This window comes from Macaca fascicularis, chromosome X, assembly GCF_037993035.2.
Source record: "Macaca fascicularis isolate 582-1 chromosome X, T2T-MFA8v1.1".
Classification (NCBI taxonomy): domain Eukaryota; kingdom Metazoa; phylum Chordata; class Mammalia; order Primates; family Cercopithecidae; genus Macaca; species Macaca fascicularis.
This window is the reverse complement of record NC_088395.1, coordinates 41,352,329-41,371,898: the sequence shown is the minus strand read 5'-3', so window position 1 is coordinate 41,371,898 and position 19,570 is coordinate 41,352,329. Positions and strand designations below refer to the sequence as shown.

Below are 19,570 nucleotides of genomic sequence, written 5' to 3'. Positions count from 1 at the left end.
CTCGCTGATGGGCCTCTGGGATGCTGGCAAAGCTCTGCTTCTTGGCCTGGGAGACAGTTATTAATAGGCTGGCATTTGTGTTATAAATTATATGATCGGCTTGGCACCTTGGCTGATGCCTGTAATCCCAGCACTTTGGGAGGCTGAGGCGGGAGGATCACTTGAGCCCAGGAGTTCAAAACTAGCCTGAACAACACAGCAAGACCTAGCTTCTATTAATACTAAAAATAAAAATAAAAAAATTAGCAGAGTGTGGTGGTGTACACCTGTAGTCCCAGCTACTTGGAAAGCTGAGGTGGGAGGATCACTTGAGCCTGGGAGATCGAGGCTGCAGTGAGCTAAGATGGCACCACTGCACTCCAGCCTGGGCAACAGAGCCAGACTCTGTCTCAAAAATTTTTTTTTTTTTTTTTAGGCCAGGCGTGGTGGCTCACTCCTGTAATCCCAGCACTTTGAGAGGCCGAGGCAGGCGGATTGCCTGAGCTCAGGAGTTCGAGACCAGCCTGGGCAACATGGTGAAACCCCGTCTCTACTAAAAATACAAAAATTAGCCTGACGTGTTGGCCCGCACCTGTAGTCCCAGCTACTCAGAAGGCTGAGGCAGGAGAATTGCTTGAACCCTGGAGGCAGAGGTTGCAGTGAGCTGAGATCACGCCACTGCACTCCAGCCTGGCAACAGAGGGAGACTCTGTCTCAAAAAAATAATAATAATAAAATAAATTAAATTATGTGATATGCCTTTTTTCTGCATTTTTTAAAAAAACTGACACTGCAGGGTTTATTTTAGCAGAATAATAATAAATCTGATTTGCCCTTTGGGAAGGTGGTTCTGACTTCTGGGTAGAGAACGGATGGAATATGAGAGCCCTTAGGACAGCTGGACCAATTCTGAGGCTGCTGCAGCAGTTAAGGTGAGGGCATCGATGGGGGCCTCGATCAGGGTGGCGGCAGGCAGTTTAGGAGAAGCAGGCATCTGAGGGGAGCTTGGACAATGGAGCCCACTGGAGTTAGCATTTTGGGGTGTTGATGAGGGCACAGGGGCCATGCAGGAAGTCAAGGGAGCCTGGGCTCAGCTTTTTTGAGCTGCGTAATCCTTTTCTTACTAACATCATCCTTTTCCTTTTGTGTCCTTTTAGTCTATGCAGGGGGCTGGAACCAACATACCTTTTACCTTCTTTTCAAATCATTTACATTAGGAGAAGACAAATGTGTTTCAGGAACCACAAACCATGGGGTTTAAGCAGATAGCAATTATGCACCATTAGCAGTGTGGAGAAGAACTGATCCAGGTCGGGCCAGGTGGCTCAGGCCTGTAATCCCAACACTTTGGAAGGCAAAGGTGGGAGGATCCCTTGAGCCCAGAAATTTGAGACCAGCCTGGTCAACATAGTGAGACCCTGCCTCCACAAAAAATACAAAAATTAGCCAGGCATGGTGGTGGGCGCTTGTAGTCCCAGCTACTGAGGAGGCTGAGGGGAAAGGATTGCTTGAACCCAGGAGGTAAAGGTTGCAGTGAGCCAAGATCATGCCAGTGCACTCCAGCTTGGGTGACAGAGCGAGACACTGTCTCAAAAAAAAAAAAAAAAAAAAAGGCTGGGCATGGTGGCTCACACCTGTAACCCCAGCACTTTGGGAGGCCGAAGCAGGTGGATCACCTGAGGTCAGGAGTTCGAGACCAGCCTGACCAACATACAGTGAAACCCTGTCTCTACTAAAAAATACAAAAATTAGCTGGGCATGTTGGCACACACCTGTAGTCACAGCTACTTGGGAAGGTGAGACAGGAGAATCGCTTGAACCCCAGAGGCGGAGGTTGTAGTGAGCCAAGATCGAGCCACTGCACTGCAGCCTGGGTGACAGAACAAGACTCTGTCTCTCAAAAAAAAAAAAAAAAAGGCCGGGCGCGGTGGCTCAAGCCTGTAATCCCAGCACTTTGGGAGGCCGAGACGGGCGGATCACGAGGTCGGGAGATCGAGACCATCCTGGCTAACACGGTGAAACCCCGTCTCTACAAAAAAAATACAAAAAACTAGCTGGGCGAGGTGGCGGGCGCCTGTAGTCCCAGCTACTCGGGAGGCTGAGGCAGGAGAATGGCGTGAACCCGGGAGGCGGAGCTTGCAGTGAGCTGAGATCCGGCCACTGCACTCCAGCCTGGGCGACAGAGCGAGACTCCGTCTCAAAAAAAAAAAAAAAAAAAAAAAGAATCAATTCATAACACAATGCCAAGCTCACAAGTGTTCGCAAAACATGCTTGGGAATTTATCCAAAGAGAATATTTTTTTAAAGACTTACCAATTACCCAACTCCAACAACTGTCAACTATGATCAATCCTGCTTCATCTATACCCTGACCCACTTCCCCTCTATTTGGAAGCAAATCTCAGACATCATTCCATTTCATTGGTAACTCCTGGGCTCAAGCGATCCACCTGCCTCGGCCTCCCAAAGTGCTGGGATTACAGGCATGAGCCACTGCACCTGGCCCCAATTTTTAATTTAGAAAAAAATTTAAACCTGCCCCAAAGTTGCAAGAATAGACAGCCCAGGGGATGAAGCCAAAGTGCGTAGGGGTTTATTTTTCTCATGTAATAAGAGAGCCAGAAGAAAACAGCTCAGGCTGGGCACTGGTGTCACCGTGTCATCTGCAGGTAGATTCACTGAAGTCTCCATTTCACCAATCTCAGCGTGCGGTTCTCATCTTTGTGGTCACAGACTGGTTCACACACTTTTGGGCATCACACTCCAAGTTCTAGGAGAGAAAAAAGAACAGAGCCAAAAGCCTCTTTTTGTGGGACTTTGTTTGGGAAGGGGCACCTGCCCCATGGACTCCCACCTACTCCCATTATTACATTGACCGGAACTGGGAGGCAAGTCTCTCCTGGGGTGCGAGGCTGAGGAGCCAAGTATTCTTAGAGAGGCACATTGCCATCCCGAACCAAATTGGGGTTCTGTTAGGAAGGAAGGAGTGGAAGGGAATATCTGTTACAGAAGGGTGAGAGAATGAAGGCGGAGGGGCAGCTGTTTCTGGGGTCTAGGCTGAAGCAAGCACGGAAGAGCAGCTGACACGAGCAGTGCTCAGAAACAATGAGGCAGCCTTAGGTCACTGACTAATAGAAAGAGGTGGTGAAATGAAGAGCAGTCAGGGTGGCTCTAAGCTTCCTCCCATGGGAGAGTAGTGGAAGGATTGGGGCAGGGTTTGGGTTTTTTGTTTGTTTTGTTTTGAGACAGAGTTTCTCTCTTGTTGCCCAGGCTGGAGTGCAATGGTGCGATCTCGGCTTACTGCAACCTTTGCCTCCCGGGTTCAAGTGATTCTCCTGCCTCAGCCTTCCAAGTAGCTGGGATTACAGGCATGTGCCACCACGCCTGGCTAATTTTGTATTTTTAGTAGAGACGGGGTTTCTCCATGTTGGTCAGGCTGGTCTCAAACTCCTGACCTCAAGTGATCTGCCCGCCTTGGCCTCAAAGTGTTGGGATTACAGGCTTGAGCCACCGCACCCGGCCAGGGTTATATTTTTTGTGACAGTCAACTATTATATGTCCATAGGAACCATGAAATCATCAACTCTTCTATTTTTTGTGAGATGGAGTCTCTCTCTGTCACCCGGGCTAGAGTGCAGTGGTGCAATCTCGGCTCACTGCAACCTCCACCTCCTGGGTTCAAGTGATTCTCCTGCCTTGGCCTCCCATGTAGCTGGGACTACAGGCGCCTGCCACCATGCCTGGCTAATTTTTGTATTTTTAGTAGAGACAAGGTTTCACCATGCTGGCCAGGCTGGTCTCAAACTCCTGACCTCAAGTGATCCACCCGCCTCGGCCTCCCAAAGTGCTAGGATTACAGGTGTGAGCCACTGCACTCGGTCATCAAGTGACTCTTTGAATAGATCACTTCTTTTTTTTTTTTTTTTTTTTTTTTTAAGACGGAGTGCAGTGGCGTGATCTCGGCTCACTGAGAACTCCACCTCCAGGGTTCACGCCATTATCCTGCCTCAGCCTCCTGAGTAGCCAGGACTACAGGTCACCCGCCACCGTGCCCGGCTAATTTTTTTTGTATTTTCAGTAGAGACGGCGTTTCACCATGTTAGCCAGGATGGTCTCGATCTCCTGAGCTCGTGATCCACCCACCTCGGCTTCCCAAAGTGCTGGGATCACAGGCGTGAGCCACCACACCCGGCCTGAATAGATCACTTCTTAATTGTATACGGCAAGTATGGTTCTTCTTACTTCATAGCAAAGAAAGCAATGCCCAGACATAAAGGCATTAACTGAAGGTCCCAGTCAGTGAGGTGGTAATCTCTTGCACATGAATAGAGAGCATTTTACTTTTAGAAAGTAAAAGTGCTTTCATGTTAGATCCTTTCAAGGCAGGAAGACAGCAGAGGAGGCTGTCTGATGAGCTCATAATATGGGAGCCAGGAATAACATGTCTACCTGGAGTGCGCTACATGTAGTGACCACGAGCCAGTGGAAGCACAGGCTGTCCTTGACCTGTCCCTCATCAGCTGGGAGTGAGGTGGCCAAAGAAGAATCATGAGCCTCAGCAGCTCCTGCCCCATCTCCCATAGGGAAGAGACTAGCCCAGAGCCCTGTCAGGGGACGGATGTCTTTTCTGTAGCGCTTCCTTGGAACTCTATAATTAGAGTAGTTAGCTAGAGATGTCAGGGAGAGTCTCTCTGGAGAAGTGACGCTTGAGTTGAGTCCTGAATGAGGAGGAGACAGCCATGTGAAGAAAGGAGGTTCCAGCAGAAAGGATGAACTTGGCGTGGTTAAGGATTGACAGGTGGCTGGTATGATAGGAGCACAGTGGATGAGGGAAGGTTGGCAGGAGTCTTGTATAGTAAGTCATGATGGAGGCAGGGAGACCAGGTAAGCAGGCTGTTCCAGTAGCTCAGATGAGGAAAGAAGTTAACTTGGCTCGGCCGGGCGTGTTGGCTCACACCTGTAATCCCAGCACTTTGGGGGACCAAGGCGGGCCGATCACCTGAGGTCAGGAGTTTGAGACCAGTATGGCCAACATGGCAAAACCCCATCTCTACTAACAATGCAAAAATTAGCTGGGCGTGGTGGCACGCGCCTGTAATCCCAGCTACTCAGGAGGCTGAGGCAGGAGAATTGCTTAAATCCAGGAGGCGGAGGTTGCAGTGAGCCGAGATTGCGCCATTGCACTCCAGTCTGGGCAACAAGAGCAAAACTCTGTCTCAAAAAAAAAAAAAAAAGAAGAAGTTAACTTGGCTCAGGATTTTAGCAGTGGTGATGATGCAGTGGGCAGGTGTGGAGATAGAACCTAGGAGATTCAATGACAAGTGGTATGATAAAGAAAAAAGGAATGACTTATATCAGCTTTGACCTGAGTGACTAGGTGAAAGAAGATGACATTTAATGAGATGTGGGGGGACCCTGGAGAAGGCAGGGAAAGGGAGGGAGGAAGTACAAGTATCTCTTGCTATCCACCATCCATTCCATGCTTTTGTTCAGATGCTGAGGAATATTGCATTATTTGAACATTAGATAATCTATGAAAATACTTAAGTAGGCCGGGCATGGTGGCTCATGCCTGTAATCCCAGCATGTTGGGAGGCCGAGGTGGGCAGATCACCTGAGGTCAGGAGTTCAACACCAGCCTGGCCAACATGGTGAAACCCCATCTCTACTAAAAATAAAAAATTAGCTGGGTGTGGTGGCACACACCTGTAGTCCCAGCTACTCGGGAGGCTTAGGCAGGAGAATCACTTGAACCTGGAAGGCGGAGGTTGCAGTGAGCGAGATCGCGCCACTGCACTCCAGCCTGGGCGACAGAGTAAGACTCTGTCTGAAAAAAAAGAAAAAAGAAAAAGAAAATACTTAAGTATATTAATAAATCTAGAAAGGAAAAAAATAAAACTATCTCCATAAAGACTGAAAGACATGTGACAAATTAAATTCCTATTATTTGTTTGCTTGCTTTTGCTTTGTTTTGTCTTGTTTTGAGACAGAGTCTCACTCAGTCACCCAGGCTGGAGTGCAGTGTCTGGATCTTGGCTCATAGCAGCCTCCACCTCCCGGGTTCAAGAGATCCTCCCACCTCAGCCTCCCAAGCAGCTGGGATTACAAGTGTGCACCACCACACCTGGCTAATTTTTATATTTTTAGTAGAGATAGGGTTTCACCATGTTAGCCAGGATTGCCTCAAACTCCTGACCTCAAGTGTTCTGTCCACCTTGGCCTTGAAAAGTGTTGGAATTACAGGCATGAGCTACTGGCCTAAATTCCTTTTTTTTTTTTTTTTTTTTTTTTGCGATGGAGTTTTGCTCTTGTTGCCCAGGCTAGAGTGCAATGGTGTGATCTTGGCTCACTGCTATCTCCGCCTCCCGGGTTCAAGCGATTCTCCTGGCTCAGACTCCCAAATAGCTGGGATTACAGGCATGCGCCACCATGCCTAGCTAATTTTGTATTTTTAGTAGAGACCAGGTTTCTCCATGTTGATCAGGCTGGTCTCGACCTTCCGACCTCAGGTGATCTGCCTCCCTCAGCTTCCCAAAGTGCTCAGTCATGAGCCACCAAGCCCAGCCCAATTCCTATTCTTAATAAAAACTAAAAACATGAAGAGATACTCATAACATTTTTTTTTTTGAGATGGAGTCTCTCTCTGTTGTCCTGGCTGGAGTGCAGTGACACGATTTTAGCTCACTGCAGCCTCCACCTCCTGGGTTCAAGAGATCTTCCCACCTCAGCCTCCCGAGTAACTGGGATTACAGGCGCAAGCCGCCATACCTGGCTAATTTTTGTAATTTTAGTAGAGACAGGGTTTCACCATGTTGGCTAGGCCTTGAACTCCTGACCTCAAGTGATCTGCCCACCTTGGCCTCCCAAAGTGCTGGGATTACAGGCATGAGCTACCTTGCCTGGCCTCCTCTTAACATTTTTAACATTATTCCAGCATCATGCCTAAATGGGGAAACACCAGAAGAATTCACCATTATTATTTAACATTGTACTGGTGATACTAACCAAAACAATCAGATGAGAGAAAATAAAGTAGCAGTCTAAGAATTGAAGAGGAGTAAGTAAAACTATCATTATTTGCAGATGATATAATTGTGAACCTGGAAAAGCCAAGAGAAGTAACTGAGAAACTACTATAAACAATATGAAAATTATTTATCTATTTATTTATTTATTTTTGAGACGGTGTCTCGCTCTGTTGCCCAGGCTGGAGTGTAGTGGCACGATCTTGGCTCACTGCAACCTCTGCCTCTAGGTTCAAGCAATTCTTCTGCCTCAGCCTCCTGAGTAGCTGGGACTACAGGTGTGCACCACCACGCCTGGCTAATTTTTGTATTTATTTTATTTTATTTTTTAGTAGAGATGGGGTTTCTTTTTTTTTTTTTTTTTTTTTTGAGGCGGAGTTTCACTCTTGTTGCCCAGGCTGGAGTGCAATGGCACGATCTCGGCTCACCACAACCTCCGCCTCCCAGGCTCAAGCAATTCTCCTGCCTCAGCCTCCCCATTAGCTGGGATTATAGGCATGCGCCACCACGCCCAGCTAATTTTGTATTTTTAGTAGAGACGAGGTTTCTCCATGTTGGTCAGGCTTGTCTCGAACTCCTGACCTCAGGTGATCCACCCGCCTCGGCCTCCCAAAGTGCTGGGATTACAGGTGTGAGCCACTGCGCCCGGCCAGAGATGGGGTTTCGCCATATTGGCCAGGCTGGTCTCGATCTCCTGACCTCGTGATCCACCTGCCTCAGCCTCCCAAAGTGCTGGGATTACAGGCATGAGCTACTACACCCGGCCTAATATGAAAATTCTTACAGTAAGGTAGCAAAAAATAAAATACACTTATTAATTTCATATATACAAATACACTCAATTATTTTCATATATACAATTACCAGTTAGAAAATACAATGGAATATACTTCATTTATAATCACAATGAATAAGATAAAATACCTAGGAAAGGCCAGGCGCAGTAGCTCACGCCTGTAATCCCAGCACTTTGGGAGGCCGATGCGAGTGGATCACCTGAGGTCAGGAGTTCAAGACCAGCCTGACCAACATGGTGAAACCCCATCTCTACTAAAAATATAAAAGACCTAGCTGGGCATGGTGATGTGTGCCTGTAGTCCCAGCTACTCGGGAGGCTGAGACAGGAGAATCGCTTGAACCTGGGAGGTTGAGGTTGCAGTGAGCCAAGATCATGCCACTGTACTCCAGCCTGACAACAGAGCGAGACTCTGTCTCAAAAATAAAAATAAAAAATAAAATACCTAGGAATAAACTCCACATGAAATATGCATCTGGCCGGGTGTGATGGCTCATGCCTATAATCCCAACACTTTGGGAGCCTGAGGTGGGTGGATCACGAGGTCAGGAGTTCAAGACCAGCCTGGCTAACATGGTGAAATCCCATCTCTACTAAAAATACAAAATCAGCCGGGCATGGTGGCTCATGCCTGTAATCCCCACTACTCAGGAGGCTGAGGCAGGAGAATCTCTTGAACCTGGAAGGCGGAGGTTGCAGTGAGCCGAGATCTCACCACTGCACTCCAGCCTGGGCAACAGGGCAAGGCTCTGTTTCCAAAAAAAAAAATTAAAAAAAATAAGAAAAGAAAAAAAAACATTAAATCATTAAAAGAGATGATATCCAAAGCCACAAAGATGGGTGAAGGCACTTAGGGAGAGACTAGAGTCAGAGAGGCTGGTCAGTAACTGAACCCCGAGGGTCTCTAATATTTGTTTGTGATATATTGTCTAATATTTGGGTTGTGAGGAGGAAGAGGGCCAGGCATGAGAGGCCAAAGAGGAGGAGAACCAAGAAGTGTGCACGCATGGAAACCTAGGGACTAAAGCGTGTCCATGAGGATGTGCTAAGTGTACAGTGCTGCTGAAAGACCTAGTATAACGACAAAGAATAGGTGACTATCACTTTTTTTTATTTTATTTTTTTGAGACAGAATCTCACTCTGTTGCCAGGCTGGAGTGCAGTGGCACGATCTCAGCTCACCGCAACTCCACCTCCCGGGTTCAAGTGATTCTCCTGCCTCAGCCTCCCGAGTAGCTGGGATTATAGGTGCCAGCCACCAAGCCCAGTTAATTTTTTGTATTTTTAATAGAGACAGGGTTTCACCATGTTGGCCAGGATATTCTTGATCTCCTGACCTCGTGACCCACCCACATTGGCCTCCCAAAGTGCTGGGATTACAGGCATGAGCCACCATGCCCAGCCGACTGTGACTTTAATAGGAGCCACTTCATTGGGATGACAAAAGCTGATTACAGTAGAATAAAAATAAGGCAAGGAAGTAGACACAGTGGATTTGAGGTCTTGCAGGAAGCAGGGGGCAGTACAAAAAAAAAACAGAGCAGCAAGCTGCAGAGGGACATGAGATCAAGAGGGCTTGATGGATGATATTGGGCCGAGCACCGTGGCTCATGCCTGTAATTCCAACAGTTTGGGAGGCTGAGGTGGGAGGATTGTTTGAGCCCAGGAGGTCAAGGCTACAGTGAGCCGTGATGGTGCTACCGCACTCCAGCCTGGGTGACAGAGTGAGACTCTGTGCCTCAACTGTGCCCCCAACCAAAAAAAAGATGGGTGATATTAAGGGAGTGAGCCAGGAGAGTGGGAAATAGAGATGATGCGTGAATAGATGACAGACAAGCACAAGCGCTAGTTTCCTGAGAAACAAATAGAAGATTTGGCCTTAAACAGAGGCACTAGGCTGGGTGTGGTGGCTCATGCCTGTAATCCTAGCACTTTGGGAGGCCAAGGCAGGTAGATCGCTTGAGGCCAGGAGTGCAAGACCAGTCTGGCCAACATGGTGAAACCCCCGTCTCTACTAAAAATACAAAAATTAGCTGAGTGTGGTGGCGCATGCTTGTAATCCCAGCTACTTGGGAGGCTGCAGCAGGAGAATCACTTGAACTTGGGAGACAAAGGTTGCAGTGAGCTGAGATCATGCCACTGCAGGAACACTCCATACCTCCTCCACTAGGAAGAAACAGAAAGCTTCTTTTTTTTTTTTTGAGACAGTTTTACTCTGCCGCCCAGGCTGGAATACAATGGCATGGTCTCAGCTCACCGCAACCTCTGCCTTCCGGGTTCAAGCGATTCTCCTGCCTCAGCCTCCCAAGTAGCTGGGATTACAGGCATGCACCACCATGCCCAGCTAATTTTTGTATTTTCAGTAGAGACGGGGGTTTCACCATATTGGCCAGGCTGGTCTTGAACTCCGGACCTCAGGTGATCTGCCCACCTCGGCCTCCCAAAGTGTTGGGATTACAAGTGTGAGCCACCATGCCCAGCTGAAAATTGAAAGCTTCTAAGAGAAGAAAAGGCACACATATGGCTGGAGTGACACTACTTCCTCTCTTGGGGTTTTAAACAGAGCTATTTCCAAAATACATACTTGTCTTCTAGTACTTAACACATCTTGCAACACCTTTATTTTGACTGCTTAATCATTAAGACATAGTAAGTCTATAGCTGTGTCCACTCTATTGACACTACTATTCATTAGTTATTTTATCTACCTTAGTAGAGAATACAGTCATAGGAACCATCCAGTCTTGATGCGCTTCTGTAAGGAAGATAAAACAATTGTTTCTAAAACAATTCCGAAAGATAAAACCCCACCTCCCTGTAAAATGAGATAAAACCTAAGAGTTGTATCCCAACTCCTCCGAAGCAGGAAATGAATAGGATGACCTGGGTTACTCTGCTGCCAAACTTTAGGTAAGACTCACCCTCCTCCCATTCTTCTTTTTATTATCACCATTAAATCTAAATTCTCCTGTCTCAAAATATTCCTTCTTGCTTGGTAAAAAGCCAAAACAGTACACTTTTTCTTTCTTTCTTTTTTTTTTTTTTTTTGAGATGGAGTCTCAATTAGCCAGGCATGGTGGTGTGTGTCTGTAATCCCAGCTACTCAGGAGGCTGAGGCGGGAGAATCACTTGAACCCAGGAGGCAGAGGGTGCAGTGAGCCCAAATTGCGCCACTGCACTCCAGCCTGGGCAACAGAGTGAGACTCCGCCTCAAAAGAAAAAACAAAAAAGAGAGAGATGGAGACTCGCTGTGTCGCCCAGGTGCTCTGTCTTGATGGCATGATCTTGGCTCACTTTTTTTTTTTTTTCTGAGACGGAGTCTTACTCTGTCGCCCAGGCTGAAGTGCAGTGGCACCATCTTGGCTCACTGCAACCTCTGCCTCCTGGGTTCAAGCAATTCTCCTGCCTCAGCTTCCCAAATAGCTGGAATTACAGGTGTGCACCACCAGGCCCGACTAATTTTTGTATTTTTGGTAGAGGTTTCTATCATGTTGGCCAGGCTGGTCTCAAGCTCCTGACCTCAGGTAATATGCCCACCTCCCAAAGTGCTGGGATTGCAGGCATGAGCCACCGTGCTCGGCCTGGAGGTAACTTTCAGATGTCCATGCAAGAAAATGAAAAGGTTGGATAAAAGAAAATAAGTAAAAAAGATTCAACCATGGGTGTTGCTAATAAATGCAGTAAGACTTCATTCCTGTGGTGGGCAAAAGTGAAATCACATAGTTTTCCTAGTGTTGCTTCTAAGAAAACATGTTTCTTAGACGCAAAGCATATTTGTGACACTGATACCTGGGATAAATTTATACCACGGGTTCTGTTAACACTGTAGATTTCTTCAAAATTCCTGTATAGGCTGGGCACAGTTGCTCACGCCTGTAATCCTAGCACTTTGGAAGGCTGAGGTGGGTGTATTACTTGAGGTCAGTTCGAGACCATCCTGGCCAACATGGTGAAACCCCGTCTCTACAAAAATTAGCCAGGAGTGGTGTCGGGCACCTGTAATCCCAGCTACTTAGGAGGCTGAGGAAGGAGAATTGCTTGAACCTGGGAGGCGGAGGTTGCAGTGAGCCAAGATGGCGCCACTGTACTCCAGCCTAGGCGACAAGAGGGAAACTCCATCTCAAAAAAAAAAAAAAAAAAAAAAAAAAAAAAAAAAAATCCCTGTGCAATAAAGAGGACTGCAAATTGAGCATGGCAGCTGCTTCTGTGCTCCATATGAAAGGGAAGGCTCTGCCCAAGTGTGTTCCAATTAAAGAACTTCTACAGGAAGTCACAGCAGCAGCATTCAAGGACAAGGTTCCCTGATGAAAATTGACATGGAAATTTTAAGCGTTATTAAAATCCTGGGACATTAAGGTAATTAAGTTGAATGCATGCTGAGAATTAATATTCAAGTAACTCCAAAGTACTCTCAAAATGATGAGTTTTAAGAAGATGAAACTGAAAAGGTAGAAAATTCCTTCCAAGTTTGGGATTAGCTGAATACTGCATTTTCTGCCCAGGCAGTTATTAACTTACTTAATTGACTACTAGAAAGCGTCTCTCTCTGTCCCAGATAGGAAACCTTCCAAAAGGTGCTTACAGACTAAGAATGCTTACAGACTCATGCCTGCATGAGTTATGGTTGTCGTCAGCAGGAGGGTCGGTCGTTCTCAAATACCTAAGGCTGCCATGACTACACACTGGACTCCTGAATATTCCTGCATGCACTTTCGTCACAAAATGTGGCTTTTCATAGAGGCACTTGCTCCACAGAGGAGCACGATCCTAGGATGAACAAATAGGAGAATCTCATGTTAGGAAGCACTAGGTAATCTTTACTGTTGGTTGGCTATTCTAAGTTCACAACATAAAAATAAGTTTAGGCTGGACGCAGTGGCTCATGCCCGTAATCCCAGCACTTTGGGCGGCTGAGGTTGTAGGATAGCCTGAGCTCAGGCATTGGAGACCAGCCTGGGCAACATAGCGAGACCTTGTCTCTGCTAAAAATAAAAATACAAAAATTAGCCAGGCGTGGTGTGTGCCTGTAGTCCCAGCTATGCAGGAGGCTAATGTAGGAGGATTGCTTGAGCCCAGTGACAGAGCAAGACTGGACCTTGTCTCAAAAATATAAAAATAAATAAAAAACAAAAAGTTTTGAACCCAACATAGTAAAGATGTCGATTCTCCTCAAAACTGATCTATAGGTTTAGCAGCATTACCATCAGAATCCCAGCAAGTTTTTTTGTAGAAAAAAAGCTTATTCTAAAATTTATGTGGAAAGGCAAAGGAACTAGAAGAGCTAAATTACTTTTGCAAAACTATAATAAAGTGAGAGGAATCACTCCTACCCAATTTTAAGACTTACTATATAGATAAAAATAATTGCGGCCAGACGCAGTGACTCACGCTTATAATCCCAGCACTTTGGGAGGCCGAGGTGGATGGATCACCTGAGGTCAGGGGTTCAAGACCAGCCTGGCCCACATGGCGAAACACTGTCTCTACTAAAAATACAAAAATTTTCTGGGTGTGGTGGTGCACACCTGTAATCCAAGCTACTTGGGAGGCTGAGGCAGGGGAATCGCTTGAACCCAGGAGGTACAGGTTGCAGTGAGCCAAGATTGTGCCACTACAGAAATACTGGCCAGGCGAGGTGGCTCATTACATGCCTGTAATCCCAGCACTTTGGGAGGCCAAGGCAGGTGGATTACCTGAGGTCAGGAGTTTGAGACCAACCTGGTCAACATGGTGAAACCCCATCTCTACTAAAAATACAAAAATTAGCCATTAGCTGGGCGTGCTGGTGGGCACCTATAATCCCAGATACTTGGGAGGCTGAGGCACGAGAATGGCTTGAACCTGGGAGGCAGAGGTTGCAGTGAGCCAAGATCACACCACTGCACTTCAGCCTGGGTGACAGAATGAGACATTGTCTCAAAACAAACAAACAAACAAACAAAAAACTGACAAACTGGACTACATCAAACTTTTAAATGTTTGAGAGCAATTAAAAGTATTTGCTCTGCAAAAGACCTTGTTAAGATGAAAAGACAAGTTAGATTGAGAGAAAATATTTGCAAATTGACAAAGACTTGTACTTAGAATAAAGAACTCTCAAAACTCAACAGTAAAAAACTATCAATTTAAAAATGAGCAAAAGACATAGATATATATTTTACCAAAGAGAATACAAGGATGGCAAATAAGCATATGAAAAGATGTTCAACATCACCAGCCATTAGAGAAATGCAAATTAAGACAATGAGATATTACTTTATACCAATTAGAACGGCCAAAATTTAAAAATAATGACAGGCCTGGTATGGTGGCTCATACCTGTAATCCCAGCACTTTGAGAGTGCTGGGTGAGATGGGAGGATCACTTGAGCCCAGAAATTCAAGACTGGCCTGGGCAACATAGTGAGACCACATCTCTTAAAAAAAAAAAAAAAAAAAAAAAATTAGCGGGGCATGTTGGTACACACCTGTGGTCCCAATTACTCAGGAGGCTGGGGTGGGAGGATGGCTTGAGCTTGGGAGATCAAGGATGCAGTGAGCCATGATAGGGCCACTGCACTCCAGCCTGGGCAACAGAGTGGGACCCTGTCTCAAAAAAAATAATAATAATAATAATACAATACTAAATGCTGGTGAGCATGCAGAGAAATTGGATCTGCCCTGCATTGCTGGTAGGAATGTAAAATGGTACAGCCACTCTGAAAAATGGTTCGGCAGCATTTTAAACTAACACGTACTTAACAGACGACCCAGCAATTGTACTCTTGGGCATTTATGCCAGATAAATGAAAACTTATGTCTACACGAAAACCTGTATATAGGTTCATATGTAGCTGAATGTTCATAGCAGCTTTATTTGTAAGTCACAAACTGGAAACAAGTCAAATATCCTTCAATGGCTGAAGGGATAAACTACGGAATATCTATACTATTCAGCAATAAAAAAGAACAAACTGGCCGGGCACGGTGGCTCACACCTATAATCCCAGCACTTTGGGAGGCCGAGGCGGACGGATCACCCGAGGTCAGGAGTTCGAGATCAGCCTGGCCAACATGGTGAAACCCTGCCTCTACTAAAAATACAAAAATTAGCTGGGTGTGGTGTCGTGCACCTGTAATCCCAGCTACTTGGGGAGAATTGCTTGAACCCTGGAGGTAGAGGTTGCAGCGAGCCGATATCGCGCCACTGCACTCCAGCCTGGGCAACAGAGTGAGACTCCATCTAAAAAAAAAAATTTTTTTTGATCAGAGTCAAAATAACCTAGTCTCAAAAGGTCACGTACTGCATTTATGTAACAATTTTTAAGTTACATTTTAGAGATGTTAAACAGACAAAGTTGTCAGGGGTTAGGGACAGGTTAGGGAAGCAGGAAGGGGGCTGATAGGATTTAAAAAGAGGTAGCAGGCTGGGCACTGTGGACGCATGTAATCCCAGCATTTTGGGAGGCCGAGGCAGGAGGATCACTTGAGGAGTTCAGTTCAAGACCAGCCTGGGCAACATAGTGGGATCCCATCTCTACAAATAATTTAAAAATTAGGCAGGGGTGGTGGCACATGCCTGTAGTCCCAGCTACTCAGGAGGCTGAGGTGGGAGGATTACTTGAGCCCGGAGGTCGAGGCTGCTGTGAGCCATGGTCACACCAGCCTGGGCAACCCTGTCTCAAAAAAAAAAAAAAAAGAAGTAGCACAAGGGAGATCATTGTCATGATGGAACCTTTCTGTGGAGGTTACACAAATCTACACATATGATAAAACTGCACAGAACTACATACACGAGTGCATACAAATGAGTAAAACTGGTGAAATTGGAACAGTGTCTGTGAATTGTACCAATGGCAATTTCCTGGTTTCATACTACAGTATGCCAGATGTTACCATTGGGGGAAACTGGGTGAAGGGTACAGTGGAACCTCTCTGTGCTGTTTTTGCAACTTCCTGTGAATCTATACCGTTTTATTAGAAAATAATTTTAATTGGCCAGGCGCGGTGGCTCAAGCCTGTAATCCCAGCACTTTGGGAGGCCGAGACGGGCGGATCACGAGGTCAGGAGATCAAGACCATCCTGGCTAACATGGTGAAACCCCGTCTCTACTAAAAAATACAAAAATCTACCCGGGCAAGGTGGCGGGCGCCTGTAGTCCCAGCTACTTGGGAGGCTGAGGCAGGAGAATGGCGTAAACCTGGGAGGCGGAGCTTGCAGTGAGCTGAGATCTGGCCACTGCACTCCAGCCTGCGCAACAGAGCAAGACTCCGTCTCAAAAAAAAAAAAAAAAGAAAATAATTTTAATTGTATAAAATTTTCTCAGGAAAAGATAAAGCAGCAGAAAATCTTTATAATTTCAACCAGAAGCAAAAATTATTAATATTTTAGCAGGTTTCCTTCTGGTCTTCTATGTATTTTCAAAATACTTAAGATCATTCTACACACTGAGATGTAACCTACTTTTTTCTCTACCCACCAGAGCAAGTATGTTCTCCGTCACTAGTAATTGTAAATGGCAGCTTTATATATACATATATGTGTGTGTGTGTGTGTGTGTGTGTGTGTATAGAGACTTTTCTTTTTTTGAGATGGAACCTCACTCTGTTGCCCACACTGGAGTACAGTGGCACAAACTTGGCTCACTGCAACCTCCACATCCCAAGTTCAAGTGATTCTCCTGCCTCAGCCTCCCAAATAGCTGAGACTATAAGCGCTTGCCACCATGCCCAGCTAATTTTTTTTTGTATTTTTAGTAGAGACGGAGTTTCACCATGTTGGCCAGGCTGGTCTTGAACTCCTGACCTCAGGCAATCCACCCACCTCCCAAAGTGCTGGGGTCACAGGTGTGAGCCACCATGCCCAGCCAGCAGCTTAATATTCTGAATACAATATATAATATTTTAAAACATTAATTTAGCTCCAATTCTAGTTAAAAGGAACATGGTGAGCAAAAACAGGCAGAGGCAGAAGCACAGGATTTGTATAGACAGTAGCATGACATTCAGCTACAGGATAAGATCTGGGAAGCAAGTTAAAGCTGCAATGGTAGATTAGAACCACACCATAGGGGCCACGTAATAGAATGCCATTAATTTGTTTGCAGTGTTTTAATTTGGAATATAGAGATGCTTCCACCATGAAGAACCAGAAACATGATCACGGCAATGCTAAGTTTGAAACAGATGACAAAAAGAAGGGGAGAGAACAGTGGACTCCACACCTAAGCCTGCTGTATCAGAATTGCCTGGGGAGCTTTAGGAATAAAAACACAGGCAAAAACCAAAACTAAAACCACAGATTCCTGAGAAAACCCCAGAGGTGGAGGATCCTGTTAGGAGAGTTGCCCTAGAATCATTTCCCAGGTACTTTATGTTGCAACACCAAGTTGGAGAAACACAAAAGGAAAATGGCTAGGTTCCAAGAGAGGAAAGACTAATCTATATTAATCACTACATCTCCCAGTGCCAATACTCAGACACCAAATCAGGTTTTGATTGCACCCTAAGTCAACCCTCGCCTTGCACTAAAAGATCCCATCAGGTGATTGAGGTCTGGAGGAGAGGTTCAGGGACCATTCTGCACACCACTAATGTTGACTGTTAGGTAAATGAGATGGGCTGTTGTGAATAGAATGAGTGGAAAAGGAAGTGAATGGAGGATTTCCAGCGAAAGATAGGAGGCGCTTTACTTCTCTCGAAAAATGAAACATCTTCGATGTAACAAGGAAGACAGTAAATACCCAATAAACCATGATTTATCTGCTTCACACAGTAAAGGACAAAAACCAGAAATACAGCCACAGAATGCCTTAGAATATAGATGTGTCACGTACTGATAGCCTGCCTAATGATCCTTTGAAGAGGGGGAAGGCAATTGGAGATGTGGCTGGTCCCCTAGAGAGGAGATATTACCAGTGCCTCATTTTATGTATATATTTAGTTTGTCCATTTGCCAGTTGACGGACATTTTTGTTTCCACTTTTTGGTTACCATGAATAATGCTACAAAACATTCACATACTTAGCATTTTCATTTTTCCTGGGTAGAATCCTCCTACGAGTGGAATTGCTGACTTTATCTCGTTTTGAGACACCTATTTCCTGCTCTTAAATCGTATTGGTCCGTTTTTTCTCCCATAATAAACATCTTTCCAAGTCACAAAATACCCTTTCATAATATAACTAAACAGTGCTTTGTCAAGAAAGTCCTGTCTCAGAATTATCCTAAAGAAAACCCAGTCAGGTGTATGCAGAGAAAACTCAGAGGAAAAAGAAATCAATGAAGAATGAGAAAATTAGGCTGGACGCGGTGGCTCACGCCTGTAATCCCAGCACTTTGGGAGGCCAAGGTGGGCAGATCACGAGGTCAGATCGAGACCATCCTAGCTAAATCGATGAAACCCTGTCTCTACTAAAAATACAAAAAATTAGCCAGGTGTGGTGGCGGGCCCCTGTAGTCCCAGCTACTCGGGAGGCTGAGGCAGGAGAATGGCGTGAACCCAGGAGGCGGAGCTTGCAGTGAGCCAAGATCATGCCACTGCACTCCAGCCTGGGCAACAGAGCGAGACTCCATCTCAAAAAAAAAAAAAAAATTAAAGAGTAGTCATTATAGAAGGGACAGCCACATTAGAAACAATGACACTAAACATGCTGAAAAATAGATCATAAGCTGAAATGACACGAAGCAACAAAGCAGGTTTAAATATACCCATAATTGTATTAAAAATAGAATGGAACAGAAGAAAGCGAAACCCAAAGATAGTCTTATAACTTTCAATGCCCTGTACCTACAGTAAGTAGATACCTCTGTATTCTGGGAGTAGTGAAGCCCTATCAACAATGTATTAAGTCACTGAACTCCAAAGAGCAAGCCTGTGGCCATTCAAGCAGGTCACTTAGAGCATAGGAGCAAGGGAAACATTTTAAGCATGAAGGTTAGACATAGCTCCTATAAAGCCATTTTAAAAATCTTGAAATTCAGCCAAGAATCCAGGAAACACAAACAGTGCACAGGAGTGACAACTGCATTTAAGTGTAATTAAACCAGATTAATGTAGTATATAAACGTACTGAATTTGTCACCATAATCCTAACCATGCTAGACTAGAAATAATCTCAAATTCTGGCAGTTCCCCCAAGCTGATTGTCATGTTCACTCCTCATCATTCACATGAAGGGGAACTTGAACTCTTCTTTAGCATCCAACTTCACGAGTCATTTTCAGCCATTGACTATTCAATCTAGCCATCCTAAACCTTTCCATGTTTGACTAAATTGAGACCGAAGTATGATCATCTTTTCTATCTTCAAAATACACATGGCCATGTTTCAAAATTCTGCTCCAAAAACTTAGGCTTGAGTTCATGACTGGACAAAGGTTAACTATCCAGAACTGTACTTCCTTACAGTGCAAAAAATTCTTAAATCATACTGCAAACCTTCAACTACAGTGAAACAAAAGCTGAATACACATATTCCTTAGAGGTTGAAACATACCAAACTGCTAGTACGACAACTAATCAAACACCTATGCACTTGAGGTAGCAGCCTGTTGCAGCAGTGTGTATGGTAAGCATAGATGTCTATTACCTGTTTTTTTTCTTTTCTTTGTAGAGGTAAGGTCTTGCTATGTTGCCCAGGCTGGACTTTAACTCCTGGGCTCAAGGAATCCTCCTGCCCCTCAGGTTCCGAGTAAGCTAGCACTCACCATAGGACCATGCAATCATCACACCTGGCCCAAATACATTCTTGATTCCTTCCCTAAGTACATACTTACCATTACTTGGACT

At 45.4% G+C, this 19,570-nt stretch overlaps 1 long non-coding RNA gene across 1 annotated transcript; it reads right to left on the bottom strand.

Annotated features, from left to right (window-relative positions):
- Positions 1 to 2,550: 2,550 nt before the first annotated feature.
- On the bottom strand, positions 2,551 to 13,353 carry LOC123571257 (uncharacterized). The gene is made up of 3 exons (XR_006695437.3): positions 12,400 to 13,353; positions 10,509 to 10,555; positions 2,551 to 2,749 (listed from the first exon to the last, which is right to left on the bottom strand). It is a non-coding gene; the product is annotated as an uncharacterized lncRNA (long non-coding RNA).
- Between the last annotated feature and the right edge of the window lie 6,217 nt (positions 13,354 to 19,570).